This window comes from Equus przewalskii, chromosome 27, assembly GCF_037783145.1.
Source record: "Equus przewalskii isolate Varuska chromosome 27, EquPr2, whole genome shotgun sequence".
Taxonomy (NCBI): domain Eukaryota; kingdom Metazoa; phylum Chordata; class Mammalia; order Perissodactyla; family Equidae; genus Equus; species Equus przewalskii.
In genome coordinates this window covers 813,549-835,414 of record NC_091857.1, presented here as the reverse complement: position 1 = coordinate 835,414, position 21,866 = coordinate 813,549, and the positions used below count along the sequence as shown (strand labels likewise).

The 21,866-nt window shown below is 37.1% G+C and overlaps 1 long non-coding RNA gene across 5 annotated transcripts in view; it reads right to left on the bottom strand.

Moving 5' to 3' along the window:
• LOC139079833 (uncharacterized) overlaps window positions 1-12,510 on the bottom strand; it is a 48,891-nt gene extending 36,381 nt beyond the window's left edge. Inside the window, exon 1 of one of the 5 annotated variants that reach the window (XR_011533781.1) lies at window positions 12,192-12,510. This is a non-coding gene — a long non-coding RNA (uncharacterized lncRNA). The remainder of the gene's footprint in view (window positions 1-12,191) is intronic. The other 4 variants (XR_011533782.1, XR_011533785.1, XR_011533784.1 and 1 more) reach the window with 4 other exon arrangements.
• Between the last annotated feature and the right edge of the window lie 9,356 nt (window positions 12,511-21,866).

Sequence of the window (21,866 nt, the reverse complement as noted above, 5' to 3'; positions counted from 1 at the left end):
TATGCACAACAAAAATAAATGGGTCTTAAGAACTGATTCGCTGGGGATGTGTCCCTGAGTCACTCTGGTAGCAGAAGCAATAGATATTTGGAGAGAAAGCCTGATAAGTGATAGAGAAAACGAAATATGACATCGCGTAGTGAAATACGACCAAAGTTTCTGATAGTTATCTTAGCTTAAAAGCTTTAAGAAATATGCCACACTTCAAGATAATACAGGGGAGAAGTTATTGTTGCCTTGCACACAACTGAGGGCAAATCAAATTTTCTTAGCCAATGGAGATGCCCATGGATTGCAGACGGTGTTCACAAATGATGCCTTGGAGATGATGATGTCAGCTTTACATGCGAGGTAAAAGTCCAGTGGCTGGGATTTTGACAGCATGTGTTCCACTTAATAACAGTAAAAAATAACTTTATATACTGTTTTGCACATGTGCCTACTATTCTGCAAGAAAAATGCAATGTAGTAAACAAAGGCAAACAGATTATGTGTGGTTAGGCAATGGTATGTTCACTTTGATGTTCCTTTTTTTGCATTTCAGTTATATCATGTTGCTCCATGCCATCAAGTACCTGGTTCCTACTAATTTAAGGCTAATAAATCAATGAGTTCTGTGATGATCAGGTATCTTGTGTAATGACCCCATTCCCAGAATCTTTCTGTAGTGACCATATTAGACTTACAATCCAATAAGACTACATTTGACACATCAACCTAGAGTCAATGGGCCATTATATTTTAAAACTGTACAACTCAAAAAGTGCTGGCCGGTGATGCGATAAGGAGCTTGCTCTGGAAAATAAATCAATATACCGTTTCCTTCACCACGAAAATCTTTCTATGGGGGCCGGCCCCGTGGCCAAGTGATTAAGTTCACATGCTCCGCTTTGGCGGCCCAGGGTTTCACTGGTTCGGATCCTGGGCGTGGACATGGCACCGCTCATCAGGCCACGTTGAGGCGGCATCCCACATGCCACAACTGGAAGGACCCACAACTAAATAATATACAACTAGGTACTGGGGGAATTTGAGGAAAAAAAAGCAGAAAAAAATAAAAAGAAGATTGGCAACAGTTGTTAGCTCAGGCGCCAATCTTTAAAAAAAGAAAAAGAAAATCTTTCCAAACAACTGTCAGCTGAATCTGTGTGCTTTATGATAAAATTGATTTACCTCCTGGTGCAAGCACCTCATCTTGGTGCAGACCAGTAGCAAATAGTTCACAAACTTGGCGGCCATCTGAGGACTGGATTTTGAGTAACACTGCTTAAAACATTCATTTACCTCTATAATGCCTGTTGTGAGTTGAATGGTAGCCCCCCAAAAGTTATGTCCCTGTCCTAACCCCCAGAACCTGTGAATGTGGCCTTATTTGGAAAAAAGATCTTTGCAGATGTTATGAAATATCTTGAAATGAGATCATGCTGGATTTATCTAGGTGGGCCCTACATTCCATGTCAAGTGTCCTTACAAGGGAGAAGACACAGGGAGCAATTGGAGAAAAACAGGTGAAGTCAGAGGCAGAGACTGGAGTTATGCGGCCACAAGCCAAGGAACAGCTGGAGCCCCCCGAAGCTGCAAGGGCTCTCCCCTCAAGCCTGAGAGGCCGTGCAGCCTCCAGCACGGTGAGAAAGTACATCTCTGTTGTGCTAAGCTGCCCAGTGTGTGGTGATTTTTCTGGTAGCCCTAAGAAACTAATGCAGGGCCATAGCTTCTTAATGTTACGTTAACTCCTAAAAATGTCATCACATACGTTCTTTAAGAAATATGTTTTTGAGAATATAACATACATTATATATACATACATACATGCATAGATACATATAGAAATATATATATTTGTCAAGTACAGTGATTACACAGGAAATTAACATTTAATGGTTGCAATTCATATTTTTTAAAGCTCTTATAATTAAGCAAGGGACTCTCTCCCATTTAATTCAAGTACATTTAATTATCTGCTAAACACTAAGAATTAAATTAGCCACTTGTCACAAATATCTCTCCCATATTTTTTCTGAGTAGAAGGGATTTTTTTCTCTTCCACAGAAATGCCATGCCATGAATTCTAATAATAATGAACCGGACAGGAATTTATGGTATGTGGTCAATATCTGTGAGTTTCACAGGTTCATTCTGATTTCTGCATACACATATACGTATACCTAAACATGCAGAAATATAAACACATATGCTCATACTACTACAGGCAAAAGTTGAGAAGATACTCATATGTGAGCTCATGACTTAAATGTAAGAAATTCCCCTCAAGATTCTATTTCCAAGTGCAAATAGATTTGGAAAATGATTGTGAGAATGCACTATAATTAGCCTGACCACTTTAGTTTTTGTTCTCTTCTTTCAAAAGAGAAGGAACAGGGTGAATTTCATCACAGTGGACCACAGCATACAGGCTCTGGAGTCCCAACCTGTCAGGAACGAAACCCTTCAGGGATCTCTCACCAATATCACTTTTCCCTTTCTCAAAGCATTTATCCTTCAATTCACTACGTACAGTTGCACCTGCATGGTACATTCACATTCACTGCTGGAACTGCCAAAAAGTGACTTACAGTTACCATGTTTCTGTTAAAATTAGCGGGGCTCTTTCTGTCTGTGAAACATCTGCTCTGAGTGATACCGTGGCAGCTGTGATGACCTAATAGGAAGCTGAGCACTTCAGGATTCAATTGTACAAAAGGGGCTTTGAGGAGGATGATAAATGACCTAAATTAGATGACGAGTTTTAAGTACCTAATTTTAACCTCACCCATAATGAATGCTTTTTCCTCAAGCCACTTTGCACCTGTCGCTCTTGGAAATCGAGTAAAACGTTGCTTGTTTAGTTCAAGTTGCCTTCTCAACAGATTGTTAAGCAGTGCCTGACGTGGTGGAATGACCCACTACATTGTGCCTTTTAAGACTTTTCTTTTCAGTTTCCTCTAATTTCCTATGGTCTTAAAAGGCAGGACTATCTCCAGAGATGCACATATATCATAGAAATAAATATTATAAAAGCCTATATATCATTCTTAAGAATTTTTTCACATTTTTAACACATTTCATTTTTAGACTAATCAATATGTTTTCTCTAAAAGCTTTCTGCAATGACAGTATTTTGATTTAATTTTATATTAACATGTCTACATTGCTAGGTAAGTATGTGCACTAGATAATATATGATTATTAAGAAGGTGCTTATCCATCCCTTTAAAATTATAAAGGTAACTGCATTCTTGTCTTTGAAAGCAACCTCTTCCTCACCCATCCCATCCTTTTTCATACTCACGTTGGAGACGGAATAGTGAAATAATTCTTATCATCTTGAGATCAATATAATAGCAATATCCTATTTACAAATTACTTTCAGAACAATATAATATCTTCTTCGTTCCTCAGCATAGGGTCATTGAGGTAAGTTTCTCCGTGACAGATAAAGGAAACAAGATCCAGGTAGTTTAACTGCAATCATAAGGTGAAGTCTAAACTGACACATAGGTTGGGTGTGATTTTCTTTCATTAGTTTTATTATATGTTCTTGCCAGTATATATACTTGATAAAGGAAAGGGAGTCCTTTCAACACACTTTCAACCATTGGTCACAATGCTGTGACTTCTGTGTGTGAAAAGGCACAAAATGCCCAAGTCTTTTATTATTTTCTTTATTAAATTGCTTTTCCAAAATTATCAGAGTAAATCTTTCACATAAGAACTCGTAAAATAATACAGCGGTCTGTGAAGAAAGCTGCTATATGTTCTCCCCAAACCTTTTCCATTTAAATGCCTGTCTCCAACAGGTAATCAATATTGTCTTTGCCCTACTCTAAAAATATGCAAACATCTACACACATGTAAGGGGTTTTATTATTAACATCTCTTTTTAAGAAAATGTATTAATACTATAGACACTACTTTCCACCTTGCTTTTCTCTCTGAATAATACATCATTGGCATATCTCAGGTGAGTAGATAAAGAACTCAACCCAAGACGTGCTCTCACTTTAGGCCATAGCTGGCATTTACAGTGGTCAGTGGTGAAGGTGACCCTCTGACCTGCTGGCCCCTTGACCCCTTCCCTCTGAATGTCTTTTTGTGCTTCCTTCTGTGGCATCAATCCAAGTTGAGAACCTAGAGGTCCCAGGTATATGCCAGGAAGAGCGACTTCTACATGTCACTTTTTTCATATCATCTGCTTTTCATGGTTCCATTCAAAAGCACATACTCCTGCTTTATCTCCTGGCACTTAGAGGACACATTGTCTTAGAGAACGCCTCAGCCTGGGTATGTGTCTCCTGCTGTCCTTTCCCCCTTTCCTGGCTTCCTTCCCTCCGAGTCTATCTAGACAGCTCCAAGTGTCTGTGCCCATGACGAGCTGGAGGCCACCTGAGGGGAGAGGCAGGCATGTTTTGAGGAGAGCCTCCTCTCTGTGAGGGTTCTGTAACAAGACACTCTTCAGGCACTTTCTGAAAGAGCAGCCCTATCAGAAGGGACAGATGCGCACTCTGCAGGGAGAATCACCAACTGTCCAGCCCAGGCGCACTCAGAGCTGGCGTGGGGCCAGATAAAGCAGACTCAGGAGAGCAGCAGGAGCCATCTGAGCTCCAGTAGCTGCAGGTGGATTGACCATTCCTTTGATGGGGAGTTAGCAAGGACTTGGGATCCAAAGAGTCTACCTAATGAGTCACACAAGATATTGTTAGCTGGGTAGCTTCCTCTTCCTTCTAGTGGCATATTTATATATATACATATATAAAATGACTCAGCTTCCATGCAGTTACAAGTGGCTGTTCTAACCCTCAATACTCTATACCTAGATGCAACATTTTTTATTTTCTTTTAGATTTCGCTCTGCACTCCCCCATCTCTTACTTAATATCTACCTCAGAACTCGGCTTCCTCAAAGTTGTGCGTTATTCCACAGTTTTCACCATATTCAAAACTGTTACTTACGATATATTTACATTCATATACTCAAAATGGACTTCTTATTACTGTAACTTTTAGAAAACTGGAGTATGCATATTTTTCTAAATCTTGCTTTTCTCTTTTAATATTAGCTTATGGAATTTTTTCCATATCTTCTGTAATAACCATAATTCATTATTTAAAATGATGCAGAATACTTCATAGTATGAATGTACAATAATGTACTCAGCATCTACCCATTGACAGACCTTCATGTTGTTTCCACATTTTTGCAAAACTAATTACTACAAGTAACATTACACAATAAAAATATTACAGGCTAGTTTCCCAGCAATGGGCTGTCAAATTTACGTCAGCACCTTTGATCCAGTCCTACAAAGTAAGTGTCATTGCTTTTTACAAATTTACCAGTCTTACAGAAAATTATCTCATTTTTACTTTGACTTGTATTATTCTATTACTATTTACTGTTTAGATTTGCTTTTCTATGATTTCTCTACTTGTATCATTTTTCTGGTTTTTTGTCTTGGATTTTGGTAATTTTCACTTCAATTTAATGATAATAATCCTCTGTACTACAAAAATATGTCTATGTAGCTTATTTTTCTATTGACCCCATTTATGACATTCTAAAAATGTTTTCTATAGTTAAGTAATCTTTTATCTTTTTCCCAGCTTCCACGTTTCTGGTCTTGTTTCAAAATTCTCTCCTGCCATATTTTTTAGTCTCTTAGATTTACTGAAATATTTCAATTATTTCAATATATACACAATTTGTTATTAGATGCAGTATAATAGGGTCTGTTTTTGTTTTCTCCTGGCGGACAGTTACTTAATGTTCTTAATGAGTTTGCTTTCAACCTCCAGTGTGATTGTTGAGAGAGTCACCCTGCCGTGGGCCCCGAGCGTCCTTTATGCCCTTGCTGACGAGCGGGAAAGAAGGCTCTCACTCATGGCACTGTATCCAGACAATTCCTCTGGGTTGCGTTTGCAGACATAGCCTAGAAGGACAAAGTCCTCTCTCCCTCTGAGACAAAGAGCAGGTTTACCTGCCCCTCATTCTAAAAGTGGCCTTTTCCCCAGACTCAGCCTTCCTATTCTGTAATGCACCCAGCGCAGGGGCAGGCGTGCACCAGGGCCACCTCCTTCAACCCCAGGTCACTGGAAAGGGATAGGGAACCCGTGTAGACGTGCTCATGTTCCTTACTGTACTGTCAAAAATAAGTCCTCTTTCTCTCAGCCAAGAGCCTTGCATCTTCTGTCAGGATCCATTCAATAGTAAAAGCCTAACTCAGTAGCTTGTAACTAGAGTAAAATCCTCTCTCCCACAGCAGTGATTTAGATAAGTGTCTGCACAACCAAACATACACAAACACACGAGCTCCATGGCAGTCTTGTAAACATAGTGTGCTCTTGGTTATTTTTATCTCATTCTAATTTTTGAAAATATATATATAAATGTATGTTTATATCTGTGCTTAATCGAATTCTCCTTGGAATTTGCTTTGTTCACTTGATTGCTGGACTGTCTCATCCACAAAGGTCTATGACTCTGTCATCTCTTTTGGGAGTATATTTTTTAATGTAAAATAACAATCCATATTTTCTTCCTTGGTACTTTTCATGTCAAATTTCTCTTTGTCATTAATCTGTCACTTTCAGATTTCTTTTTGTTTGCATTTTCCTGGTACAATTTACTCATTCTTTTATTTTGAAACTATTGTTTCCACGTTGACTTAGGTGTGTCTTTTATAACAATTACATCTTTTATAACAAATTTGCAGCAATTACATGATATAATTGTTATAATTTCACTGTAGGAATTTCTAAATTAACAAGGGAAAAGGGCAATAAAAATAAATTAAGTCATAAAACGTAAGGAAAGAAAAAACAACAATAGATATTGGTAAAAGTAGTACCCAAATTAAGATAGAATTAATTAAAAAATGAAACTAATAAATAATTTCTTCAGCAAATTGCGATAAATAGAGATGATCCATTTTGACTAAACGTTTACACTTGGTTCCTGGTGAGAACTTTCTCCCTGGCTTGAAGACAGGCACCTTCTTGTGTCCCACGCGGTGGACAGAGAGAGAGCAGGCTTTCACAGTCTCTTCTGAGAGCACTAACCCCTCCCTCTGGCCCCACCCTCACGACCTCATCCAACCCCAGTTACTTCCCAAAGGCCCCGCCTCCAAACGCCATCGCGTTCGGATTAGATCTTTAAAACTGAGTTTGGTGAGGGAGGGACGAAAACATTCAGCTCACAGCACGTTCCATTTGCATTTCTTGTAATCATATCTAAAACTCAATTTTTCCAATAATTATATGGAAATAAAATAAAAATACCATCTCAATTAAGATGCTTTATCTGTTTCTTTCCAAACCCACTAGTAATGAGCCTTTGGAATATTTTTATTTCCCCACTCCCCCTCTCTTCCTCTCTCAAATATTTAATCTTAGGAATTTTACTGAGATAATTCTAAAGTCTTGAGATTCGTATTTACAATGTGTCTCTTCTGTTTCAAGATTTTTATCTATCCTTAAAAGTATAAAATCTTAGTCCCATTGTCACTCATTTACATATAGCTACACATAAAAGAGGCAACGCTTATTATTGACTGTCAAATTTATGTCTTTAGAGTATCCTTTAAGTATTTTCTGCAGATAAAGAGGGGCATTCTATTAATTTGTGCTCATCTTTCTTTTGCACTGTTCTATTCGTGATTTTTAGAGTAAAGATGCCAATATGTTTAATGGTGAATCTGGAACCAGATTCTGCTGCTTCCTGTCTGGGACACTTAGGAGTGGGCCTCGGTGTTTTCATATGTAAATTGGAGATAATGAAATCATCCATCTCGAAAGATTGATCTATAGCACATACAACGATGATTAGTATATTGAGCACAATTATCCATGCTAGCCTATCTTTACTGGGGACAGATTTTTTGATGATAAACGTTTTCTAACAATAGTCTGTGAATATTATTCTACCACCATATAGTTTTCAAAGTCACTGTAGAGAAGTCTGGTTATAAACTGATTCTTTTTTCTACTGTGTTGCTTAAAATATTTTCTTTATACTCAGGATTTAGGAATGACTATGGACTTTTTTTTTTTTCTTTGCTGAGGAAGAATCACCCTGAGCTAATATCTGTGCCAATCTTCCTTTACTTTGCATGTGGGTCACTGCCACAGCGTGGCCACCAATGGATGGTTCCCATGGCTGGGAACTGAACCTGGGCTGCCAAAGTAGAGTGCCCTGAACTTAACTACTCGGCCATAGGGCCAGCCTCTATGGATTTTTTCCTTAATCTTATCTTGGGTTTGAAAAGTTCTTAAAGATTTCAGACCTATGTCTCTACGAGGGAAAAGCCATCTTCTGTTATTTGTGAGTTACATAAAAATTTGCTTTTTAATTTCCAAATGTACTTGGTGTGAATTTTTAACCATCATTTCATTATAGATTTCTAATCTAATTGCTTATTGTTCACAAAATAAAATCTATATTACATTGTTTCAAATATTAAAATTTCCCTGTAGGTTAGTATGGAGTCAATTTCTATAAAAATTCCGTGTATGTATGTATAGTCTGTCTTTGTGCAGACAAGGCAAGTTTCCATGTATTTATTAGATCAAGTTAGTCAGTTGTGCTGTTTTATGTCATCAAAGATAACTTTATAGAAAATTTTTTTGATTAACAAATTTCTGAAGGAAGTATATTAAATCTCCCAACATGGTGTTGGATTTGGTTGATTTTCCTTGTAATATGTTTTCTATTTTTCCTTATATTTAATGAATATATGATTTTTAGTCATAAATATTACATTTGGATTTTTTGTGACTTTTTTCATTATATAGTACCTTTTAAATTATTTTCACTTTCAATTCTACTCTATCAGATATTGGTAACTTTTTTTTAGTAATTTCTTTATTTTGGCATTTTCTGTACAGATTTCTACATCAATGCCTCAATATTACCTTTCTGTTAGCTACTCATCTCTTCAACTAAGTCCAGTAAAGCAAATATTCTATTAAATTTTTTATTTAAAATTTTTCTTATTATTTTTTCTACTGCTTTTAATTTGTATTATCCTACTTTCGCTTATTAATTTCTTTGTTAGAGAGTTTTAAACACACTTTGCTATATACTTTTTGGAATATTATGATAACATTTGACTTTTCTTTGAAAGCATGCTCATTCCTTTACTGCCTATCCTTTGTGAAATCTGTCTCCCTCCATGTGCTCTGGAACTTCAGTTTGAAAGGCTGCCCTTCCAGTCGTGTGCTTTTATTTAGATGTGCGCAGGTGCACACACGTGTGTGTTTCCTTTTTCTCTCTCTGTGCACCCACTTTCTTTTTTGGTGGTTTGACAGGCCTTCATCTGGCCTAACATGGTCCCCTGCTCAGATCCAGATCTAATCCTTGTACCTGAGGCTATTCATCCGCAGCAACAAATCAAGGGCTGGGATGTTGCCTTGCCCTGATCCTATTGTACGGCCATGTATCTCTCTGTTCCCTCATACCATTCCTAGAAGTAGAGCAACAAGGTCCCAGCACTCAGGCAGGGTTGTAGTTGATTTTAGGCACCCAGCCCAAGTAGGGGAGCTCACACCGTAATTTCAGGTGCTGAGTCTGGCTTTTGCCTCCCACCATATGGGAGGAGCTCTAGTCCCTGTTACCACATAGGAAGAGCATCTTGACAACCACCACCCATTTACACCGGGAGCCAGACACTTTTCAATTCCTGCTGCCGGCTTTCTTTTGTTTCTTGTCCACAGAAATGTTTAGATTGTTTTATAATATGGCTATATCTTCTTTTTCAATATTAAAGAAAATTGCAATGGGAGTGAGTTTTACAACCTTGAAAGTTAACAATGTTATTTAACTGGAAGTGTTTAATTCACTTCTATTCTATCTGAAGGGCATAGAGTTATAAATTTCCTTCATTTGTTCTTCCTCAGCTTTCAGCCTGACACAACCCCAAACATGTAAATAGCTGCACGATGTTTTAGTGTTACTCATACCAATACCTTCTTGGCCTCAAATAATACTTTCATTTAGAATAGAAATATATAATACACTGTGCCACATACTTTCAGGGTTTTTTTTGCTTTAAAATGTTCATCTTTAAAGATCACAGCCTCTAGGATACGTAATTTTAAAACTAATTTTGGAGGATTATAGCCACATCCTCACTTGTTTCTCTTTAGACAAAATAGCTAAGCAGCTATTCAAAGGCTTTGACGGTATAGTTTGTGAAACATTAGATAAAAATCTTAAAATGATATCTGATCTTCAACCAGAAAAAAAATTCCTATATTTGACTGAAGGGTTCTTACTTTTTAAAAATGTATTTTCTCAGTCATTGCATGCAAAAATTTTTCAAAGAAAATGTCATATTGTTCTATAATGAAATGAGAAAATGCAATGATATTTGGTGGACAACAACTTATTAATCTATAATTTGAAGAGCTTTGTAGCAGAGTGTGTAAGAGGACAGCCAGACTGGGCTGGGCTGTCAGCATAAATCCTGGCTCTCCCACCTAAGAACACTGTGACCTTGGGTGAATTATTCCACTTTTCTCAACTTCAGTTTCCTTATGTTTAAATGGAAAAAATAATAATACTTATTTTATAAGGCTGTTATCAGAAGTAAAGAATTAAATATATTTTGAAGGCTTAGAACAATACTTTACCCATACTAAACAAATGGAAATATAAAAATTCTTTAAATTTGCAAAATCAAGTCTGTTACTCATCATATGAGTTTTCTTATCAAAGATGAGATGTCAGTGATTTCTAACTGCAACCTGGAATATCCATTTCTCACTGGTGTATATATTTTAACTTCTATCTCACTTTGTTAGAGGCCTCTATACTTATAAAGTGAAAAATAGAAAATATCATTGTAAACTCAATCATTTCTGCTTTCTTTCTAAGATGATGACACATTTCCTTTTATCCAAAACATGAAATAATAAAGATAACAAAACTGTGTTGACTGAGTTAGTATTATTCAGCAGCCAGTCTATGCAAAATAAGAATTTCCAGCCTTGAAACAATGACCTCTTTATACTAGACTTACTTTTTCAAATAACCAATGTAGTTTTATGACATCCTGTGGGGAAATTTTGAACAGGTGCCTGTGAGGGTTAATTTTATTGGTCAACTTGACTGGGCCACTCGATGCCCAGATATCTGGTTAGACATTATTTCTGGGTGTGTCTGTGAGGGTGTGTCCAGAAGGGATTAGTATTTGAGTTGGTGGACTGAGTAAAGCAGATGGCCTTCTCTCATGTGGGTGGGCATCAGCCAACCCATTGAGGACCTCACTAGAACAAAGAAGAGGAGGAAGGTTGAATTCTCTGCCTGACTGCCAAGCTGGGACATCCATCTTCTCCTGTCCTCAGAGCCCCTGGTTCTCAAGCCTTCAAATCTGGCCTAGAATCTACACCATCAGCTTTCTGGATCTCACACCTTCAAACTGTAACGGGGCTTCCTGGGTCTCTAGCGTGGAAACAGTAGATCATGGGACTTCTCAGTCTCCATAGTCAGTGAACCAATTCCTTATAATAAATCTCAAACTTAAAGAAATTCTCAAAGGGTAGTGGAACATATCAAAACAATACAAAAGCCAGCTTGAAGGGACTCCTCAGGCAAGTCTGGAAAAAGTTGACCATCAAAATACACAACAAATTTACAAAACTTCATCTAACCACACACTTAAAATGGGTAGATAGGTAGATGGTAGATATACACATAGATAGTGATGTATTATAACAATGATTTCATGTGTTTACATAGATAAAACAACTAGTAAATAAGAAAGAGAGAAGAAAATCCCATCCATATAGTAGCATATCAAAAGCTATCCACAGAAGGAATGGTGGAATTAGATAATCACCATTTGGCAACTACCTCAGTAATAATTATTTCAGAATCTTCAATAAAATTAATAAATAATTTAATAAAATTGATTCAAGAAAATTCAAAAAGCAATTTAGTGAAATATTTACATACTCTCGAGCTATCTACCCGCAAATTATTTATTAACAATGAAGAAAAATAACAAATATGTAAACAAAGTTACTTTATCATGCAGAAACTTGGCAATCGCTTTTTAATCAAATTTATGTTCTACACCACCTGAGAGGAGGCAGTGAGAAGAACACACGGTCAATTCTGTGCTATTCTGCCCCAAATGGATGAACTGAAGCTACACGTGAGGAAACATCAGACAATTATCAATTAAATAGCTTACAAAATGATTGGCTCATGTCTTCAAAAATGTCAAGGTCATGAGAGTCCAGGAACGATGAGGAACCAGGAGTCTAGAGAGACGAACACCGGCCACACCACAGTGGCCGGGACTGATTCACGGGCAACTGGCGTAACGTAAATGGGTTCTCTGAAGGAGTGGAATGCAGTCCTTTGTGCTAGTTCTGCAAACATTCTGTAAATTGAAATTGCTCCAAATTATATATTTTTAAGAAATGCATGTAGAAACTATAAAAATAAACAGGGTTACCTCAGGTGGTGGGGGAGATGAGCAGTCTATTTGGAGAAGTGGAAAAAGGACTGAAGAGAAGCCAGATTTATCTGCATGTAGGATGTGTGCAAGTTTGACTTGGAGTCTCAAACACACACAAAACAAAATGACATTTTGGTAAGTTATCCAGAAACATTAAAACCCAATGGAACAAACGAAACAAAATGCGCATCAAGTTAGAGGCACAATCACATGATGACTTTAAAATACAGAGATTTGACTGTAGATATACCCTAGAAAGAAAAAGAACTTCAAAAAATATTAAACTCTTCTCTGTAGTTGTTATTTATGAGCGATGCTAGTTTCATTCTGAGCCTGGTGTGCATGTGTGTGCGCTGTGGGATAAACCAAATGAGGAATTGCACTAACGTCATTGAGAACAGGAAAAAAGGAGATACAAAGGTGAGATGATTGAGTTTCATAACATCTCTCTGGTCCTTAGTTTGAATTGGAAGTAACAGTAAGAACTCATGATAATTTTCTGTTAAAGTATACATATCTTGTAGCTCAGACTACAGAAAAGACTAGATACCATTTCCCAGTAACAAGAATTAGGATCCTTGGAAGACCGTGTGACACAGGGTCTGAGTCAGGAAATGCCCAAGATGAGCCTGCAGCATATTGTCATAGCAGAAAACAAGGAAGTTCCCCAAACTATGTTTCAAATAGATTCAAGAGCTAAAGCTTGAATTTATTCTTACAACTTTTTGAAAAAATTATTATACAGAAAACTGGATTTTTTCAATTAATAAAAATATTTTTGGGCCTGGCCCGGTGGCGCAGCAGTTAAGTTCGCATGTTCTGCTTTGGCGGCCCAGGGTTCACCAGCCCGGATTCCAGGTGTGGACATGGCACCACTTATCAAGCTACACTGTGGCAGGCGTCCCACATATAAAGTGGAGGAACATGGGCACGGATGTGTGCTCAGAGCCAGTCTTCCTCAGCAAAAAGAGGAGCATTGGTGGCAGATGTTAGCTCAGGGCTAATCTCCATCAAAGCAACAACAACAACAACAACAACAACAAATATTTTCATAACTTTTTAGTCTATGTCCAGTATTTTTTCTGGATTAATCTTCTTAATATTTTTAAATTACATGATTTTTTTCCTTTGATGTTCACATAGTTTATCTCTAAAATGTAATTATGGTTTGAAATTATTTATACAACTTTATGAGTAGACTGTGTGTGTCTGTCCATGTATGTGTGTGTGTACTATACAGGGGTGAGATGTGTCCTTGAATGGTGTTCAAAAAGGACTCGCATTTGGGAGCCTTGTTGCAATGTCTGCCTGGACGAAGGTCTGCTCTCCAGCTCCGAGGTCACGGTGCTGTCAGACAGGCCGGCGGCTCTCCCAGAACCAGCGGTGAGAGAAGCTGCGCAAGGGAGCGAGGCTTCCGGGGAACTGTGGGTTCAAAACAGATGTTGAGGCCTTGCTAAGAATGAGAACTATTTAAAACTCTAAAACCTAGTTGTAGCAAGAAAATCTTTTTTCCTGAAAATAGGAAAGCAGTATCTGAAACTATATGCAGATAATATTTGTGACAAATGTGTCTAAACTAAAACAAGATCATGTCTTTGAATAAAAACACACGTTTTAATCTCATACCGTGAAGCATTGGTACAAATGTCAAACAACAATTCAGAGACACACACAAGAAAGAAATTTCTTTTATTGCATGTGGCTGATTTGATCATGTTCAAAAGTTCCCTCCCATAATTTATGGGAGGAGGCAGTGGAGGACTTTTAATCTCACATTTTAAACTTGACCCAATCTTGTAACTGAAAATTTTCTGATAGGCGCTGTTCAGCACAGTATGAAAATTAAGTGTTCGGTTGCTCAGTGGCTTGTATAGCCTCCCTCCCATCCTGCTTGTCTCCCCTAAATGAGAGGTGGAAGTAGAGACTAGAGGAGGCTTGGTCACCCTTGTCGCAATAGCGGAGACAGGGCCCTCCGCCTCCCCGTCGCCTCCTGCTCTTCCTGGTCCACCTGAGTTGCTCTTTGCGACTAAATCTGTAGCTGCTCTAATTCTGCTCTAGTTGTGATTTTTGCCAATCAAGGCCAGGCGGCCTTCTTCAGAACCCAGGTGCTGGTAAGGCTATAGACTCTGGGATCTGGCTATGACGTATCTGTCCAGCACACAGGGAAGGCCCCGAGGTGGCAGGCACAGAGCCACCTCACCCCCACCGTCACACCCTCACTTGGAATCTTCTTAGCCAAATGTCTACTACTTGTCTAACCCAAGAAATGAAAGAGGCAGGGGATTGCTAAGCCTCCAGGTCTCCCTCTGCCGCCAACAATGCATGGTTAAGTTGATAACCCGACATCCCAGGTTGATAGAGGGGCTGGCTTTGAGATCATATCCTTTGAGAGTTCTTAAAATTGAGTTGAGCACAAGCCTCTAACTCTATTTTTGGCTTCACCATCACTTGTCTAACACGGAGTTTCTATTTTGGATGGAGCAAAATTGTTCTCCAGCCGTTCTGCCTGCCTTTCTTTTCACAATCTCACAGATCAACCTATTGCCCTTGAAGCAAATCCTCCTTCAGATACTTTAATCACAGTCAGAAGTCTCTTCAAACTCAGATAGGGAGATACAAATACTGCGGAGAGGTTTCTTTAGATGGTATCCTAGCTTGAAACCCTCTTTTCCAGTCTAATAATCCAAATTTGAATGTAGAAATCACATTTTACTAGTTATTTTTCTCTATTTATTTTACCAAGTCCCTGTTCCTGCTCTGGCAGGTCGGTACTTCGAGTATACTAGGATGAAGGTCTTATGTATAAGAAGGAAAAACAGAAAAGCAAACAAAACATGAAGCTATTACTTCTTTACTCTTGTTTATCATAATAGTCTTTTGAGCACTGTTTGCTAGGGTCAGCAGGGGGGTGGTGGTTCGGTATTTCATTGCGATGACTTGGAGTTCTCATTATTTTTTACTACAGGGATTAATGAGTAGACCATAAAAGGTTGTTGTTTCTCTCTTGTCTTTTTTATTAGTACATAGCATTACAGTATTTTAGTGGCTAAAATTCTTTTCCCATAACCAAATACCTTAGAAGATTTTTTCCTAAAATTTTATATTTAGCATATTGAAGAGAAATGACAAAAATCAGAGAACCATGGAAATTTTAGAGCTCATAGAGACCCAAGACATAATCAAATTTAATCTCTCTCTCAAATATTTATCTGTTGTCATGTAAACAGTATGGAAAAAGTTCAACTTTCTGGGTTGTTACCCAGGAATTTTTTAAATGTTAACAAACTTAACTGATCAGCCAGTTATACTGAATTTGAGATTTCCTTTAATATTTTGCTATAAATACAGACTGCGTAGAAAGTGTGATGGATGCAGTAAGATTAATTGAAGAAGGAATAAAGGAAAAATTAATATAAAGTAGTATGGAAAAGAATGCTCTTGCCTGATTTCTTTTAAGAATAACTCTGTCTTTACTAATGGCAGTGAAAAGCTTTTTCAGTTCTGTTAATTCAGAATCTAAAAAAAATGTCATTCGATAAAATGTGATCACTTATAATTGGATGAAAAGAGGACAAAATTCTGGAAAGAGTTCTGCTCTTTGGGAAATGAAAGAGGGTTGGAACAGTTAGCAATAAAAGACAATCATATATCATGGGTTGATTGTACCACATCTGCAATAAAAGAAATAACAGGGAAGTTATTCTCCATTTTTCTCTAAAATATAAAAGAAATACTGTAACTGAACTCTTTACAGCCTTTGCCTAAGTCGCAATTACAAATCACAAATATAAAAAGAAATTTGCTGATAACGTAGGGATTTTTAAAAAATTCTATAGTACTGCTTTCAATGGAAAACAGTTAAAGTACAGGAAAATATGTCAAAACTACATCTCCAGGCATATGTCTGTGTTATATATTATGTACTTTAATGTGTTCTGAATATAGATTATATAATAACAGTTACACAGAATTTGTAAATTTCATTGATCAAGTCAATAAGGCTGTTGAATTTATTTGTAAATGTACAGTATCGGCAAAAAATAGTACTAAGTGCTGGGTCTAGATAAAATGCCCTCAAGGAGTGTAGGAAATAAGAGCAGTACAATGTAATAAGTGTACTGAGCAATCACTTAAACTAATAATCTATTTAAAATGTAGTCTTCAAAACCTCAGTTACATAGGTAAGAAAATAATTTAGATTAGCCTAAAAGTTGGCCAAAACTAAATTGGTTACCAAGGCATTTTTTAAAAATAAAAGCAAGTATATTAAACATCATGTTGTACACTTTAAATTTATACAATTTTGTTTGTCAATTATATCCCAACAAAGCTGGGAACAATTAAAACAAAATCAAATAGGAAGCGTGTCCCTCGGAGCTCTCTACGGTGCTCTGTGAACACAAAGTACAAGGGGCTGTAAGGCTCTCAGCAACATGTCCCACATGCGTTTCAACAAGATGACACATTTTATTACTGTCCTCCCTAAAGATATAAAATATTACATAAGAATACAAAAAGCAGCACCTGCTTTCTGCTAGAATCCTACTTGCAATAAATCCGAATCTGACAGATGAAGACTAAGGATAAGCGTCAAGTCTCCAGGAGATACGAACCACCAGATGTACTGTTTGCCAGCCCTTCTGTCCCATGAACCCGTCCTCTGACTGCTGAAGTCATCGTCCTTTGAAAATAATGGCTCACTAAGCATCTATTTGGAAATTAAAATTATGATCATACAAATATTACTTGTTCAAGTCTTCTGAATTTTGAGGAATTAACGGCCGTCTGACAACTGTTCAAGTATAAGTATGTATTATCTCCATAGTAGAGTTCTGTAGATATAAGGTGAAAACAAAGTTCATTTGTCCTATCGCAGACATGGTCTTGGGAAGATTTAATTCTTGAATATTCCTGTTATGTAAATATCACTTATTGGCTCTTAAACCAAACATTTGTTGTTATATTCCTAGTTATCCATTTATAAATCCATTTTCTGGTATAGAATTAAAACTTCCGGTGGAGTAGTAATGCGGCCTGAAAGATGGTACTGTTTGGAATTTCTCAGGAAAATAAATGCTAAAAGGTTTGTTGACACTGCTACTTAGTCCTTTGTTTCTTCCTATGTGATGATTCAAATAAATGTAAAGCCAAAGAAAGGTCACTACTTTAGAGTCTCTATTAAGAATGTCTAAAATGGTGAGATATTCTGTACTGACTGCAGAAAAACTGTAATCGATTTGCATCTCTAATTTCATATTGAAAAACTTTCTTGTCTAATGTTACACAATGGCGTGTTGAACATGAACCTCTCTTAGAGAGACATAACTATTTCCATATGCGACATACATCTGGTTAGGAAACGGAGGCTTTCTACACACATCTATCAAGCACAAGGCTTTCTATCCCTGGCTCCTGTATTTTTCCAGGCTCGTCTCTAGTTACCGCCCGACACACCCCTTGTCCCACATTTACCTTCTGACTGGAGGGCAGTGTGAGCGGCTCCTGAATGCGACTGATGGGCCTGCTGTCAGGTACCTTACGTTTGCCATGATTTGCCTGCCCTCATTTAGTCTTGGGAATAAACGTCAGAGAATCGAATTAGCTTTGTTCTTATATGTTCCAGACTAGAGTTTTCCCTCTCATGAAACTTGCTTAGAAGTCCAAATTCCTTAAAATTTTATACCTTCCAATTTTAGTATTTCCAGCTATTTTAGTAGCATGTGACACTGAGAAATGATGTTAACTACTGCTAGACTAGTGTAGGATAGACTACATTAGTTTAATATCTGAAACAGGAAACAACAATAATACTACTGTTAAATGATTCTCCATGATTATAATATCTTAGATACTATGCTAAGATCTTTAGATACATTTTATTTTTTATAGTGTATCTGTGCAATAGGTGTCATAATTTCCATTTTATATAAGGGAAACAGGCATAACTGATTTAAAAAGTGTATAAATGATTTAATCAAGGGTGCACTGTTCAAAAGCAAAAATACTCAGTTACAACCTCAATCTTTCTGACATCAAATCCAGGCTTTTAATCATTTTGCTATGCTGCCATCCCCACTTATCACCTCAATCTTAAGTCCAGCATATTAGAATTGCATTTTCTTATGATTATTTAAAAGTTACTAGCTGCTAGTTGACATTATTTTAATATTTCAGCAGATTTTTTCAGTGTCCTGAGGGTTATATTTCTATTTTTAATTGTTTGAATTTTATCTTATTCTTTATTTCCTTCCATACTGGAATTCTATTGTGCCATGATTACTGTGACCTAGTAAATGTTTTAGCTGATACATTTTATTTCTGGCTGCTTGTATATTTTAGTTATTTTTATATTTGATGATTCAATTAATTTAATTTCATGTTTTTAGAATTGAAGTATCTTTCCTGATGATTTTAGCTAACTAATGTCTATTGAATAATAGGCATACTAGAAAGACAATGACTTCATCAATGTATCTGTTTAGTCATCATTCACTAAACCCAAGCAATCTAATATTAATCATTTTAGCTTTATAAATTATTTAACAAAAAGTAGCTGTATTTGTTGAATGCTTAACATTATTAACTATACCAAAAGACTGTATTTACATTGAGTCTATTGCTTACAATTATATAGCAATTAAGTATTAAAAACCTATATTTCATATAAGGAAAATAGGAATCATACAGTTTAAGTAACTCATCCAAAGTCACTTAGCTGGTTAGGACCCAACCTGGAATTGAACACAGATGTATTTGACTACAAAATGTATATCCTTTTCAGTACATGAAACTGTCATAGTGGTGTCACAGTGGAAAATGTTTTCTACCTGGAAGGATTCCAACCTTGAGACTGCAAAGGTGTAAGGTTCCATGAAGCTGTGAGTGACTCCTTAGAAATCACTTTGGTGCCTGATATTATTGATGCCTTCAATTTAGTCCTGAATATTAAGAAAATTATGATGTTATAAAATATGACCAGAAGCATTAAAGGTACAATTTGAGTACCAAAGATGCAATAATGCATCTCTTTTTAGATGGTAACTCAAGCAAAATAGACCCTAACTTCTATCTGAGTTAGGAACAAATGAGAACGTCTTTGGCACTGACATCAGCTGTCCAAAGACTGGCTAAGGCTCCTGATCCATCCTTCTTCCTTTTGGTGTGGGAGACTATCTGAAGACCCAGGTCAGCAAAGAAAATAGCAAAGTGACAGCTGTCAAAAGTTCCCTGAATTTCACAAACCACAAGGAAAATCTCAAGGCAGAGGAAGAAATATTGAAAAAAAAAATTTTATTTGATATCCAACAAAAATCAAACTATCCTGATGTTCTCCTTGATGGTAGTGTCCTGGAACTAATAAATGAATGCTAAATATGAAAATGTTGTGCAATAGTTGCTCAGATAAACTTGAAAGCAACAGAACATTTTCATTTTTCTCCATAAAAGAAAATTTTTAAATACTTTTTAATCTTATTTATCTCTGTCTGTCACTATAAAAAGTAGTAAATTAATAAGCTAAAAAAGAAACAAAATAATTGCTCAATTAACAACAGATATACCCTCTATACTTCTGTGTTTTGTTGTTATCAGTGCCATGGAGTCGATTTTGACTCCTAGTGACACTGTGGGTGGCAGGGCAGAACCCTGCTGAGTCTTGTTGCACCGCCTTCTCACCTTACAGCACTGTATCTGACAACGCTCCACTGCTCTTTATAGGGTTTTCATAGCCAATTTTTTCAGAACTGGGTGCCAGGTTCTTCTTCCTACTGTCTGAGTCTGGAGGCTCTGCTGAAACCTGTCCACAATCTGAGACCCTGCTGATATTTGAAATACTGGTGGCATAGCTTTCAGCATCACAGCCACACGCAGCTGCCGCTGTGTGACAGCTGACAGATGGGTGGTGTCATTCCCTGATGGGGAAAAGAACCTGGGCCGTGGTGGTGAAAGCACCGAATCTTAAGCACTAGACTACCAGACTGGCCACATCTGCCTGTTAGAATGACTAAAATCCAAAAAACTGACAACACTAAATACTGACAAGGATGTTGGGTAACAGGAACTCTCATTCATTGCTAGTGGGAAGGCAAAATAATACAGCCACTTTGGAAGACAGTTTGGTGGGTTCTTTACAAAACTAAATGCGCTCAACATATAAGCCAGCAATTGTGCTCCTTAGCATTTAGTCAACTTAGTTGAAAACTCGTGTCCACACAGAAACCTGCACAAGAATGTTCATAGCAGCTTTATTCTTAATTGCCAACACTTTAAAGCAATCAATTTGTCCTGCCGTATGTGAATGTATAAATAAACTCTGGTACATCCACACAATGGATATATTATTCAAAGCTACAAAGGAATGAGCTATCAAACCATAAGAAGGCATAGGCGAATCTTAATGCACATGGCTGAGTGAAAGAAGCAATCCTAAAGCTGTACACTGTAGGATTCCAACTGTATGACATTTTGCAAAAGGCGACACAAGGAAGACAGTAAAACGACCAGCGATAGCTGGGGTTGGAGAGTAGGGGACTAGAGAAGGATGAATAAATGAAGCACAAGGGATTTTCAGGGCAGTGAAACTACTCTGTCTGATACTATAATAGTGGATACATGTCATTATACACCTATCAAAACCCATAGAATGTACAACACAAAGAGTGAACCCTAATGTAACTACAGACTCTGGTTGGTAGTAACGTGTCAATGTTGGTTCATCAAACCGTAGCAAATACGCCACACTGATGCCTGGTGTCAATGGTGAGGGAGGCCATGTGTGTGTCTGGGGCGGGGTGGAGGGTATCTGGGAACTCTGTACTTTCCACTCAGTTTTGCTGTGAACACAAATCTGCTCTAAAATATAAAGTCTATTAATTTCAAAGAAAGCACATTAATGTATGTTCCTTTATATATATAATGTAAAGCTGGGAGTAAAACTTAAGAATTAACACTCATACCTTGAAGAACAATACCTACAAATTTAGAAACTTAGATAAAAACTTAATTGTCTGTAAGATCCTTTGGTCAATTAGGAAAAATGGGTCGAAGTGAGATATTTGAAGAGTCAAATTTTAAGTAGAAACTCATTATTTTAGGTGCCCCGACTGAAGAAATTCGCTCTCTGGATCAATATGACCATATACCTAAACAAAGTACTCAGCTATTTCCTCTCCTGAATTTTCCTCCAATATAGATGGTGATCTTGGTTGACTCTTTAACAACATAACCTGTAATAGCAAAATCACCAAATTTCTTGCTTTGTAATCTGGACCAAACAATACCAATTTTAATCCACATATAAAAATATTTAAGGTACTAACTGGAAATATACACAATTTGCACAGAAAGTGTGCCACTTAACAATTTATTGCCTCTCAATTCCAATTCAGCCTGTTAACCTTTTCTGAG